This window comes from Acanthochromis polyacanthus, chromosome 1 (genome assembly GCF_021347895.1).
Source record: "Acanthochromis polyacanthus isolate Apoly-LR-REF ecotype Palm Island chromosome 1, KAUST_Apoly_ChrSc, whole genome shotgun sequence".
NCBI classification, from domain to species: domain Eukaryota; kingdom Metazoa; phylum Chordata; class Actinopteri; family Pomacentridae; genus Acanthochromis; species Acanthochromis polyacanthus.
Genome location: NC_067113.1, coordinates 45,789,977 through 45,804,093, shown reverse-complemented (window position 1 = coordinate 45,804,093; position 14,117 = coordinate 45,789,977). Strand labels below are relative to the sequence as shown.

Genomic DNA, 14,117 nt, shown 5'->3' with positions numbered 1-14,117 from the left:
TTAGAAAAGCAGCATCTTAAGGTCTCGTCGCCTTACACTCGGCCAAAGGCTTGTGGAGCACAGATCAAGACTAGGTTGCAGATTTTTCCATATTCAAATATCGATAGTACAGATTTTCCCCCCACAATGCTCAATCATGCTCTTGCTTATATTTTGCTTGGAAATATTTTACGTAATGCATAGATCCTTTTGTAATTTAAATCTTTTTATCATGCGGGTCATTGAGTTCAATGTGAAAGCCACTCACTCCGTTATCCACAAATCTGAATAATAACCATTGTCGCAATTAAATTTCCAGTTCCTAATTTCTGTCAGGGTTTCATCACCCCATTCCCAAGGTTGTCTAAATAGACCTAATTTGATTTGAGATCACAGATTAGATACCCACTGTATCTGATTGCAATTTGCCAGCTGCAGATATGTATCAGAGCAAATGATGAATGTTACATAGCCCTAATTACTATGCAAAATGACCACTATAAAAGCTCTCTTGTTTGAAAAAAAAGAGCAAAAAAAATCTGCTGAGCTCATATTACCAATCAGTTTGTCATTGGGCATAGGCAGTATTATGTTTTAATAACATATGCTGCTATGTATGTCCATGGAAGCCATGCATTGATCTTTGGATCTATACCATAATGTCCCATAATGAGCCTGTTAGTTGATTACAGTGGTCTGTAGACTTAATCCTGCCAAGGTTATCAGTGGGATTGATGAGCCAATACTAAGGACTACTGCCCCCTTCTAAATGGGCTCACTACTGTAGGAAGTGTATTGATATTCAGAGCAAGATGGAAGCCTCGGCTAATGTATTGTGGTCAAGTCAGTCGTTTTAACCGAAGACCTTTGGATAGCAGCCTTCTGCCACTACACATCTGCTTCTAAAGGACCTGCTCATTAAATTCAAACAGAATTAGAAAGCTTCAAAGTTAAATTCTAATGTCTGTCTGTAGCTCTACACATTCAGGCTTGATTTGTTTTTGTTTTTTTTCTATTTACATGCTTGTTTATGAGGACAAATATTTATTTACTTGTGCACAAAAATGCAGCTTACAAGAGCCAGAGGTGTACATGTTGGTAAACTGGTTAGGTATGCATTTTAGCATTTATTTTTTTCCCGAGGCACATGATGCAGCAAAAATGCAAACTATCCAACCCCATTTAAATGACTGCAGCGTTTTGACATAAATTACAATAAGTGCGCCAAGGTGCCATCTTACTTCTAGGCTACCCCCTGTCGCTACACGGCAGCTAGGCAGTGGTCCAACTTGAGAGTGACAGCAATTAACCTGCCTTCCTTGCTGTTTAGCTGGAGGAAATAGAAAGGATGAGAAATCTGACAGCAAGTGATGGGTAGTATTTAGGGTTTAGGGGCAAATGAAATTCTCCCCAAAATGAAAGTCATTAGAGAGAAAGTTACCCCACAGACAAAGGACAAAATGACAGTGTGTGTGTGTGTGTGTGCGTGCGCTCAATTGACTGACATATGAGCTCATCTCCTTCTTTTAACAAGTCAAGTTTGTTGTTTAGTAGACAATAGGTAAATACTCAATCTCTCTACAACACTGACAGACAGTTTTCAGCTACCGTCACTTCCCACAAACAAGCCTCAAGCATCTCTCTCTGCCCTTCACCTGCCTCTCTCTGAGTCTCTTCATACCGCATTTGAGAAGCCACACACACATGAACACACACCTAAGATGCAAATCTGGGCTTTGCCCTTGAGCATAATTTAAAGGCCTAATCACCCAGACTGTCCCTTTGGATGGAATAGGGAAGGAGGGAGGGAGGATGGTGTCTCTCATTTGCACCCTTACACAAAGAAGCTCATTAGGTTTATCTTTCAGGCCTGAGATTGCCCCACTCAACTGTGTAAATAAGACACTGGCCCTGGCCTGATGCATCAATCACCTCTCAGGACAGGAGAAAGACCTCCGCTGAAATATGAACGATTTCATAAAGGAGCCTTTTGTTAACCATCATCGTCTGTGTGAAGATAAGAGTTTTCTGTAAAGGCAGGAGAAGCATTAGGAAAGCAGCATGTACTGTATGTCTTTGTAAAATTATTTCCCCTTTCAGTGAAAGGACAGCTCTGCTCTGGCAATCCTTGTGTCTGACTTATTTACAATGAAAGCCATCCTTCTTTTTATTTCAAGCCTGGCTATCAGCAGACAGTCCCCACAGAATAGTACATACAGGCCTGTGACATATAGGCCTGTAGTTTCCCCCTTTGAGATGACACTAAAGATATAGGATGTGAATGACAGCATAGCTACTGTTTGCTCACCCTTCCCCAGACAAAACACAGTATTATTCTATTATCTACCTAGACACCAGCTCTTCCTCTTCCTCTCCTTCTGTCTCCCCTTCTCTGCCTTTTCTTTTCCCCCCTGCTTATTCTTCAGCTCCTTGAAACCTGGGCTGTCCATCTATGTTTAAGACACATTACATGTGGCCTTCTGGAATTTACAGTGGCGCTCTCCCAGTAACTCCATTTCGCACAGGCGTCCCTTGAGAGCATGGCGAAATGTCAAGCTGCAAGGCTTGAAAGAGAGACGAGCAGAAAGGGACAGTCAGAGAGTGGGGGAGAGAGCGAGCGAGCAAGTGAGCAATGGAGGAATTGAGAAGAGAGGATGAGAGAGAGTGAAATCTGCTAGAAATAAACACTTATGGGCACTTTATCCTCAAGCAGTTGGTGTGGAAGGTGGAACAGTGCGCAGGTCAATGGCAGCACAGGTAGAAAAGATCAGACAGTGTGCAGCTACTGAGAAATCAAATATATATGCTAGCCTGATGTGTTCATATATTTTAATAAGGGCATCAAATGGAATCCAGTTAACTAATTTTGTTTGGATTTGGCCTCTTATTTGACTTGACAGATTTTTGTCTTTTCCTTTTTTCCTGGTGATAAATGACCCAGCCAGGGTTAACCACCTCCGTGTAAATAAGAGGCAGTCATTCAGTTGCTCACACTGTGGCCAATAGTCCTACAGTCTCCAGCTAACGTAGTGCAGGCCAGGATCAATGGCCACTTCACAACTCATTTCCTTTTACGCCTCCCTAACTGCCCTGGTCCAGCTCTGGGAAATAAATGGCACTGGATCTATAAGTCCACTCACACCAGCACAAACACATATATGTGGCCACGCATACACACTCCTGAAAACACACACTTGCACATACTCTGAGGGGACTGAGCAATTGCTACAGCTCAATACCCTCCACAATAATTTATTTGCAAACCAGCCTGGTGGTGAATGGCGCATCATCTTTCGCGGCCTCACAATCGAAAACAGGCATTCTGTCATTGTTTGTCGCCACTCCCCTGTCGTTGGCTTAAACAGTCATTAATGTGGCGGGGTGGAGTGTTACTGTCACACTCAGCCTGAATACATACATGTAAATGCCTGTGTTTTCTCCTAATGTGGGGTTAACATTAGGATGACGAAAACACGTGTGTGTATTGGGAGGCAATGCTTTCCGATGCATACAAGGTAACGCATTGCTGCCTGCTTTTTCTGTAAATGGCTCCCTTCCCCCCCAAAAAAGCAAGTGGCTTATAGTCATTTGATAGGCCACGACACTGCTATCCATTTAACAGAGCTTAAAAATCCTACATATGCATATGCCGGGGTGTCTTAAGCTGACAACCAAAAGACAGGATTTGCTAGAAGGCAGCTTTGGAGTGTTGTGAATTTAACAAGCATGTCTAGTATTACAGTTCCTCTCTGCTTTAGTCATGAATAGTAACAAATCAGACTCTGAAACGCATGCCCGATGGTTTGTTGTGTATACCCCCCTCCCCTCCTCTAACTAATATTAAAATGACTTCAAATCTGGTTAAGAAGATGACTAGTAAGAAGAATCTTCAATGTCACTGGTGCTCTCTTCCTCTAATGCGCCCAGAATCTGTGCTAACAGATTCCAGGTATCATCACAGTTTGTTTTTTTTTGGTTGCACTTGTTAACGCTCTCTGCTGCTCCGATTACCTTCATCCCTGACCCATTTTTGAATATATAAATGGCTCTATCCTTCTCCCAAGTTGTTTGTAGTTGTAACACTACCCGCCTGCAAGGGGGAATGCTCTTTACGCATTGCCTCCAAACACTGTATACATATGTAAGAGAGCCAGCCGGGCTCTCAGCCCCTCTCCTCTTCACAGCTTTTCATACAAATGCAGTAAATAAGCTCAGGCCGTGGGGGATTGAACGCTCCAAACAGACAAACTGACTGACATGTCACTTAGTGCTGGCTTTGGCTCTCTTCACTGCAGGCTTTAGAGCTGAAGCTGCTGGGTTTTACAGTATATCAGCCAAAAAAGGGCAGATCCTCACTTTGCTGTCAAGGTGGACTGCCATCTGTGTCATTTACAACTTTATAATAACCTCAGGCATTTGCATTGCTTTCAAATGTGGGCAAATATAATCAAAAGTTTAGCATATATTAAGTATAAACTGGTGATTTATGATTTAAAAAAAAATCCACTTGCAGTACAATACAGAGTAAACTGCACATTTGTTTTGGGCAGATACAGAGAATAAGATGTACTCTGAGCTGAGGTTAATGATGGAAGTCACACGAGGAATCCATTGCAGCAGAGATAGACAGGCCCGCCTCTCTATAGCCTATGTACCCACTCAAACAGCCTGCCATTCCTCATCAAGACCTAACCACTGCTTATTTACCCACACTGGAGACTTAACTCGTACGAATTGATCGGTGATAGCACTGGAAAGCTGCTTGTTCCACCCTGATAAAAATGACGCCCATGAGCATATGCAGAACATGCTTTGTGGGCCGGGCGCCGCACTTCAAGCTTGAGTAGACACTAAGCTGATATTGGTTTCACGCTTGAGTCCATAGTGCAAAATCTTCCAATGGAAACCCGGAGATTTGATTGTTTCTGCATATGCATTTATCAGAAGTTTACATGATAAATATACATTAGCCTGGTGGCTTGGCCATGCGTGGTATTGTTTCTGTGATACTATTCTTCATGCATTCCTTTTCACCTGTTTGGACTTCATCATCCAATTCACCGTGAACCTGATAATCCTAATTTGCACAAAACTTCAAATGGATTTGCTGGAGTTTTTTTTCTTTTTTTCTTTTCTTACATCGTTAGTCTTCCCCAGAATTTCTGTCACAGCAAGGAAATACTTCTTTGTTGGCTCAGGTTTTAAATGTCTGAGGAGAGAATTCCTCAGAAAATCCCTAGAAACTGAATGTTTTTTGTGTGTATACCATCACATAAGTTAGACCTAGAAGTTGGGGTCTCTATAATTTGTCAAAAAAACAACCCCTCTCTGCCTCTTGGCTTAGTTTTTCTTTGATTTTTAATGCCTTTACATAGTCCTAAATTATATGTCATTTATCTTTCATTGAAACTTCAAACATAGGTTTTTTTTTTAATAAGTACTGTAATTGTTCTGTCCTTGTATGGAGTGCTATGAAGGGAGTGATCATGCTTTTGGCACATTTATCAAAGCCCAAGTAAAAAAAAATGCAGAACGGAGGCCTTTTTCTCACATAGCCGGACTAAGTGTGCGACAGAGTGATAAATTTTCTTGTTAGGAGAAATTACATCCACTAACTTGAGCTACTTCAGCATGAAATTGAAAAAGAAGCATTTCTTGTGAATTTCCATTCTTGATTCAATGAAAGATGTAGATTAGCCTTTTGGAAAAGGGTGGGCACAAGAATGAAACTAAAGAAGTATGATTCTGCTCACGCTTGCTTGTTCTTAGAAGCGTGATATAGGATGCTGTTGGAAAAGTCTTTGTTTATGGAAGTGAAGCTCAGTCAGGCTGCTGGCAGATTAAAGAAAAAAAGTGTTTAACATCTCTCTCTTTCTCTCTTGTGTGTGTCTGTTTATGTGTGGTATACATTTGTGTATTCACGCTTGAACCTTATACAGTTTTACTTTTTTTTTTTATCGCTGGAACTCTTCAAGCCTCTTTGTCTACTTTACCCCAGTCACAGTCTGTGCCCATGATAGCTCCTTCTTTCCATCTTTTTCTCTCTGTTCTCATACACCCATGCGTGAACACACAAACACATTTCACCAGACCCAGCTCAGTCTGGTAGCCTGTTCTGGGGGCGGGGGGTGGACTACTGATTGATAGACGCTGGGTGTCAGAGTGGAAGGCAGATAACTATATCTTCTGCTGCTCACTTAAAGGTCAAACACACATTGCTGTAATTGGAATATTCACAAGACAACCACCAAGGTACAATGCAGAGTGGAGAGGAGGAGGAGCTCAGGAAAAGATAGGTATTACATAAGCAAAGAGATGGGAGTGAGAAGAAGGGGGGGAGTGAATGTGATCCATTGCCCTTCCACAGGCAGATGCAGTGGCTATTTATTGAGTTGATCTTTGGGGAAAGTGAGGCATTCATTGAAAGATACATCACCCTCAGTGAAGAGCAATGCTTACGAAGGCAACTGGGGGCTAATGGCAAGATAAAGTAGTCACATAAACTTGGATAAACTATGTATTGGCTATTAAAAGTCTGTCTGACTTGCTTTAGTGACAGCAGATTAAAAAAATCCCACTGTGTAATCATTCATGCGATTGATTATATAAAGCAACAGACACATCTCATTATATAAACTGTTCTGTGGCATCTGTGAGCAGAATAATGGTTCAAAACTGGAAAATCTACTGTATGTACGAGTGCATGGGTGAGGTGAGTTCACTTACAGCTAAGGTCAGGGTGCTCTCTCATCGACCTCAGAAGAGGGTAACACTTAGACTCAACACTTAACCTGAGCTCTGAAGGATGAGACCGACAGACACTCATACTATTGACCTGCAACAGCAGAGCCCCCAAGAAAGGGTCTTACAGAGATGCACTCAGCCGGTATACAGGCTTGGGTTGCTCGTGTCAATGCACACCCAAACAGTGAGCACAGATCAGCCCTTTTTTAGCCATTTTCACTGCCATTCAGTAGCTTTCTTGTTTTCCTTAATGATTGTTTTCTGTAGACTTTGAGTCTAAATGTAGTGTGTGTCTTTATCAGTTGTTTAATGGAAGGTAAATGCACTTAAATACAGTTTACTTACCCAGGATGCAGCAGCAGAGATGCACCAGGGTTTACTCAACCTTTTATTTACCACTACTGCCCTGGTCTTTGTTTGTGCATGTATGTCTTATGTACAGTACATGTGTGCACACAACCGTGTCAACACATTTTTCTCTTTAACAGCATCTACCGGTATTGGCATTTTGCACAAAATGAGATGTTTCATCGCCGCTGCTTGTTCTCTGGTGCCACAATCAGATTACTAGTCGCCTCTAGCCATTTTCTCTTATTTTTTTTGGAGTGGGAGCCTCTTAGTAAGGCCTTGTCAACAAAGACAAGACACAAGCTCCATGAAAAACAACTTCAGTCTGCGTCTGATCCTCCGACAAGAACGATGAGAAAATGCCTAGTTTGCTCTCTGAACAACCACAGCAGGCATCAGGCATACACACGACACGTTTCAGATAATCGGCATACTAGTTTTAAGAAACTAGGTCTAAGCAATTGAGGTCTTTTTTTTCCCCTCACAGCTCCAGTTTTTCCACTGGGCTCAGCGCCTTTTGCAAATGAACTATGGCTGGCCTGAATGCAACATTTCATATCAGTTATTCATCCAGCTGTGTGACCTCCACTTGCCTGGAACTGTGAAAAGTAGAGGGGTCATAATCACCTGACGAGGAAATCAGGCGCTTCAGGAGAGAGAAAATGTGTTGTGTTATGTGGGGAAAAATAAAAAACTGAACTCCACCGTACGCGCTCTGCTTTTGTAAAGGCAAGACTTGACCTCACACACACACACACACACACACACACACACACACACACACACACACACACACACACACACACACACACACACACACAGACTCTGTCTCAAACAAACACCTCTGTCTTGTTCCACCCACACAAATACCTTTCCCCAGTCTCTCCTCTCTCTGTCTGTCTCTGTTTTTCTTCCTCTCTGTCTCTTTGTGATAGTATATTGTGGAGGTTCGCAGTTGTCAGGCTCTAAAGGACTTCCCTTGGAGCAGCAGTAGATAAAGACCTCCACTGAATGGTCCTGCTGTCATCTTATCTAAATGGAGTGGTACAGCACAGGTCAGAGTAAAGACTTTGCTGTAGCCACCAGCAGAGACAAGGGAAGTAGGTACATTGTGGGGGTAAATTGAGTTTCATAAATGATGAAGCATGGGCGAGATGTGCTGAGACAGTGGGGAGAAGAATGTGAACAGCCAGTTATGACATCAGTATGATTAAGAGCTAATAAGCAATTATTTTGTATGTGAAGTCGCACCACATATCTGATTATTGAGGAAACTATTGTGTCATTTTTATGATCTGAGTTTGAAAACTGGTGAAAATTCTTAAAATCTTGATATTTTTCTTACACTTGCAGGCAATTTTGGATTCCACCTCAGTTTTGGGGGGATTCTGTGTCAAAGTTCAAGGTAGAAGAACCATTGCTCTGCCTGCCTAGAACAGACACATCATTGTTTTTGCACAGAATATCCATGGTGACAACAGCGGGAGGTGGGACGTTAGTGAATGTTAGTGGTTGCAGTGAACGACAGCAGGCTGCGCTCTCTGTTATTGCTGGCACGGCCTCCCAGCGTCTCTGCAGACACATACATATTGGTGCATATGCACTCTTCAACTCTCAGACATAAACACGCACACTTTAGCTGTGATGGGCAAAACAGACTCGCGTTTTGTCTTTGTTAGTGGAAAAATAAGTGCGAGGTTACACAATGGAGCTCGACACCCCCGAGTCCCCCCCACCCCTACCTCTTCTCTCTTATACAAGCTTTCTTCCTGGGGAAGCAGCGAGCAAATTCATCTCGTCAATCCTCCCGGGACGGTGTAGCTATGCAGCTCTGTTTACTGTGGTAGAAAGTTAATATAAATTTTCATCAGTGGGAGAAGTTTACACATACGATTCTATTTGTCCTTCATTATTAGCACCTGAGTCTGGGGCTGGGTAGGCATAATTGTCTACAGACACAGGCCAAATAGATGCAAGGGAAAGGCAAATAAGCACACCCCAAAATAATTTGATGCTTGTGTGTTACAATCTTCCACCCTAGGAATTCTTAATCTAGAGAATCAATAAACAAGAGGTGAGAGGGGTGGGAGAGAAGAGGAGGGGGGAGAGAAAGAAAAGATGAGAGGAAGAAATGAATAATGTGATATGAGAGAGCACGAGGGAGGGGAGAGAGGAAGAAGATGAATTCAAAGTGCAGCAAAGAGGCGGTAGCAAGTGATCAATATGCAAGGTTTTCTTCCCAAACAGCCATTATCCACTGTAGAAATAAGAGACCCAGCACAACAGATGAGCATAAGACAGTTTATTTGCTTTTTTGGGGCTGGAGAACTTTGTATGTGGAGACAGAGGAAGCTGAAGTAGCTGAAAACACAGCGATAGAGATAGCAGAGTGGGACACAGAAGCCCATTGTTCTGCTGGATAGCTTTACTTCTGTCCTGAGGCCCAGGCAGAATCTCCATGGACCTCTCCCTCCCTTTCTCTCTCTCCTTCCCTTTTTCACTACAGACTGTTGAGTTATTGAGTCATACATTAAAATGCTCATTACTCCGACATACTCTCTGAATTCTGCTTTTCCCTACTTTCTCTCTCTCTTGAGTTTTTCCTCTTTCTCATGGAGGCACTATATAAGAAAGCATCTTTAGATTCCTGTTGGAATTTTAAAAGACAATATTTATACTTGTTTTACTATAGTTTTAAGAGCCAGATTGTCCAATTTTGGCTATATAGGAAAGAAGAAAGTTTATTTTCTCACAAAAAAGTGGTAATTTTTTTATTTTCTTCCCAACCACGCAGAGTTTAGTGAACCCAGGTGTATATTGTGCTCTGCGTGGGTTTTGTAGAGGCGATAGGGCAACTGAATCCAGAGCCATTGTTGAAGCACCGGAGCATCATCACCAGTTCTGACCTTTATGAAAGGATAGTAGTCTTTCTGCTCCTGTGGATGAGTTACTTAAGGTGAATGGAATCAACAGCATCCCTATACTTGTAGGCTTTCACATCAGACTTGAAAAGTGGTAGCAAATGCATTTAGTGTAGCAGCTGGTATAGCAGTTTCACAAACTCAGTCCCCACTTTTGCATTCAGACATTGTGTGGGACATCTTATCCCACTCCCCCTTCTCTTCTCATTTGTCTATCCTCTCCAGCCAGCCCCTCCAAATCCGTATCCATCCATCCATCTGCCCTGAATCCACTTATATAAGAAGATAGGGTGTAAATATTTTGGTGTGGAGTGTCAGCGCATATCTTTCCCGCCAGCGGGCCAGCAGCCTCAGTCCAATCAGCCATGTTTGTTTGTTCAGCTTAAACTGTTTGTGCCTTGTTTTCCATGGCATGCGACTCCCTCCAGCTTGATAAAGAGTCACACTTTTTCTTTTTTCGCTCCCTCCCTCCTTCTGTGTCTGTGTTTCCTGGAAGCGAAGATAGATAAGCCTGGTGGTGCAGTGCTGTGTGGGTTTTTTGTGTGTGTGTGTTTTGTGTGCTTACGCATCAAGAGTGTGTGCGTGCGAGAGTTGTCAAAGCTGTCAGCATGACTGGAGCTGTTCTGGCCGACAGCCTAGCATTGAACAGCAGCCCTTTACTCCCTACAACAAACACATGCATACACTCAAAACATCTGTTCCGCACACCGCAGAAAGACTGTTACCATGATGCAACCTCATTTCTGACTGATCAACAACTGATACGACGTGTTTATGGCTACTTTCTGGAAACACCATGCCAACGACAAGGCTGCAAAGAAATACCTGTTGAGGGCAGCTGATTTCATACCTGTGTCATCATTCCAATATCAACTATATCCCCTAATAACAACAACTCCCAACGTGACTCAAGCCAGGAAGTGATCTGCACTGTCCAAACACAATGTCACAGCCCCTCAAATATATCCAATTCCAATGTCATGGCTGCATATCGTGCAGTCTCCAGGTGGATTTGAAAGGAGTGACATTCTTAGTGGATGGCTTATTTCTTTCTCGCACCCCCACCATCACCACCACCACCACACGCAATAAGCAATCTGGAGATTTGTAATGGTTTGGCTCGGTATTGCGGGGCCTGCTAATGTATTTCATGCTTGTTTAAGATCGTTGCATGGTTCTCACAAAGGTGCATTGTGATCGGTGTTGCTTATTACCCTGTTCTGTATAGGACTGTAGTTCTGTGTAGAGCTAGAAGAGAGGGGGATAGTGGGAGGTGAGGGGTGAATGGATGGTTGATTTTTTTTTTTCATTTCTCTCTCTCTCTGTCAGCCTCTTCTCACTCTCTCCTTTTCTGCCTCTCCAGTGATCTCTGCATGCCTATTAATGTAGCAGAGGAATGCCTGTGTAAACATTCTTGTTTCTCAGTCCGTTTCGCATAATAGTTGCCTGTATCGCCTTTCTCCTGACCTCACTATCTGAAACCAATTACACCAGATCCATTTGGGCTGAATCTTATTTTCATAAGGATCCCTGTGTCGCGGTCTTGGTTGCTCTGTGTTATTTTCCCTCCTCTTATTTTTTTTCCTCTTTTCCAACCTCAGTGATGGATATCAACATCAAATATGCCTCTGAGTGCCTTGTTATTTATATAGCAGGGCCTGGCTCTTTTTCTCTTTCTCTCCCTCTCTCTCCGTCTGGCTTGCTTGCTCATTCTGAAGAATGCATCACATTGTGCTGTTTATACAATGTGCGCATTAATAGACCAGGGATGTCATTTTTTCGTGCATAGCAACCCAGGTTAAATAGACGGCGCATCTGCACTCGTCTGTGTTTTTGTCCGCTCCAGCAGCCCCTTCAGCAAACTTTTGATGACTTTCCTTGGCTTTTGGTGCTTTTTTGTGCTTGGAGATGGGCTCTAGCTTACCATCTGTGTGGAGTGGGAAGTGGGTGGCACAAATTGGTGCTTTTTACTGTAATGGCTGAATACTCAGAGTCTGTGAAAGTGAGGGGACAGGACTTTTATTCCTCCCTGTACCATCCACACCATCACAGACAGAAATGGCCACTTCCATGGAGAAGGTGACAGACAGTTTCAGACATGACAAACCACTCTGAAAAAGTTTGGCCAGTGTTGATAAGGTCTGCGTTATGTTTGGAGAAGCACTCTTTATGCAGTGTGTGCAGACATCTTTTCTAATAAGCCCGGTATGGTTGATCTCTCTGCTTCACCTCTCTACGCCACCTCTCATGCCTGCACCTCCCTCGATATTTACTTGGCATGGATATTGAAAGTGCAGTCAAAAACCATCTCCTCCTTTGTACTCTTGACTGTGTGTAATATATCGAGTGGCTCTCTTGACTTTGGGTATAACACAGCAAGTCATTATTGATTCACACATGGATAAACATTTCCCCCTGACAGCTACCTTGAGCTGCACTCATCAAGCAGCCTTTCCTCTAACTACTGTGTGCAGGACTCAATAAGCCTTATAATTACTTTGATTCACCAATCATGGTGAGATTAATTAGGCCTTGTGTTTTAATTAGCTAAATGATTGGCTGCATTCAAGGAATTTGTGTTGTCTTTTGCGTTCGGTGAAAGGAAGCGAAAGTCAAGATGTTTGATTTCCCCTCCATTTTGCGCACAAACAACTAAACTTTATGTGGCCATGAGTGCAGGTGTTGACTTTAGTGTGTGCTCTGAAGGAAGGCTCAGCTTACAGATGTTACAGCACACACACACACACACACACACACACACACACACACACACACACACACACACACACACACACACACACACACACACACATATACATAAACCAGTGGCGACGAGGCTCCTCTTACCAAGGAGACGGATCAATGCAGTTAGGACTCACTGCCAGTGTAATGTGTTTGTTTACTTTAGTTCAGAAAGCCTGGCTCCTTCTGAGCAGCCAGACAGACCCCCACCCACCCCAACACCACCTCCATCTCTTCCCCCTCCAGTTCTGTCTTTTCATAATTGATCAGGGGGATGGCTGTGTTCCCTCAGGGGTTAAAACGTGGCAACTTTTTTTTCCTTCTCTCTCCTCCCTCTCATTTTTTTTTTTACTGCCTCTCTCTCTTTCCTGTCTTCCTCTCTTGTTTGCACAGGATCTCAATGTACTAGTTCAAACATTGTTCCCACCAGCTGGCAGAGCTGCGCCATATGCACGCCCTGTCAAGGCAGCTGTTGTCATGGATACTGGCAAGCACCAGAAAATGAAATGAGCACCCCCCCGATTCCTGAGGAAGTGTCACTCTACTCTCTATCTTTTTTTTTTACTTATTTCTTGCTTCTCCTCCTGACTCGTCCTCTTCTTTATTCATCAAAAACTAAACACCTGTGAAGTTGTTGTGTTGTGTGTGAGTACACTTGTTTTTTTTCCTCCCTCCTCCACTCCCACTTGATGCTCGTGGGCCCGAACAATACGAGGCATACAGTTGTGTGTAGCAGCAGCAGCAGCAGCAGCAGTAGTAGTAGCAGCTGTGCACAATGTTCTTTTCTGCCAGACTCTTTCATCCATCTGCTCTTGAAGAATTGGAGTGAAGCTGCTAGCCCAGCTGCCACCGTACCTGTGAAGCTGGAGCTTGTTCGTCACACACATTCGGTGCACACAACCAGGCGGGAATGGGGAGAAGGGGGGCGGCGGCGTTCTGCAATCCCATCAAACCCTAGAGAAATAAATTACACCACATCCCCGACTCCCTGATTGTTATCATATCGATGTCTGGCAAACACATCAAAGGGTGTTGACAGCAAATTTTTACAATTTTACAAACATGATTTTTCAAATTTTCCGTGTCATGTGTAAACAGCTGTGAACTAATTTCATCAGGCGGGGAAAGGTCTCTCTTTCTCTGCCAATCTATTCATCTTTCCATCCATCACCCATCCCATGCGCATAAGCACCCTTAATGCATAGTGTAAAACCTGGGCTGCTAGTTAATTCACTCTAAATGTAATCTGATGTTGATTTTGTCAACTTTAATTACAGCTCCCAGGGACACTTCACATGGTGCTGCCTCTACTTCAAATTGATATTATGAATATGCAAATGTGGCGGTAATTTGCGGAGAGAAGTGGGTATTTCAGTTGAGCAC

The 14,117-nt window shown here is 43.2% G+C and overlaps 1 protein-coding gene across 8 annotated transcripts in view; it reads left to right on the top strand.

The window, feature by feature from the left end:
- foxp2 (forkhead box P2) overlaps window positions 1–14,117 on the top strand; it is a 101,658-nt gene that overhangs the window by 44,057 nt on the left and 43,484 nt on the right. The gene's annotated exons all lie outside the window — the stretch shown is intronic.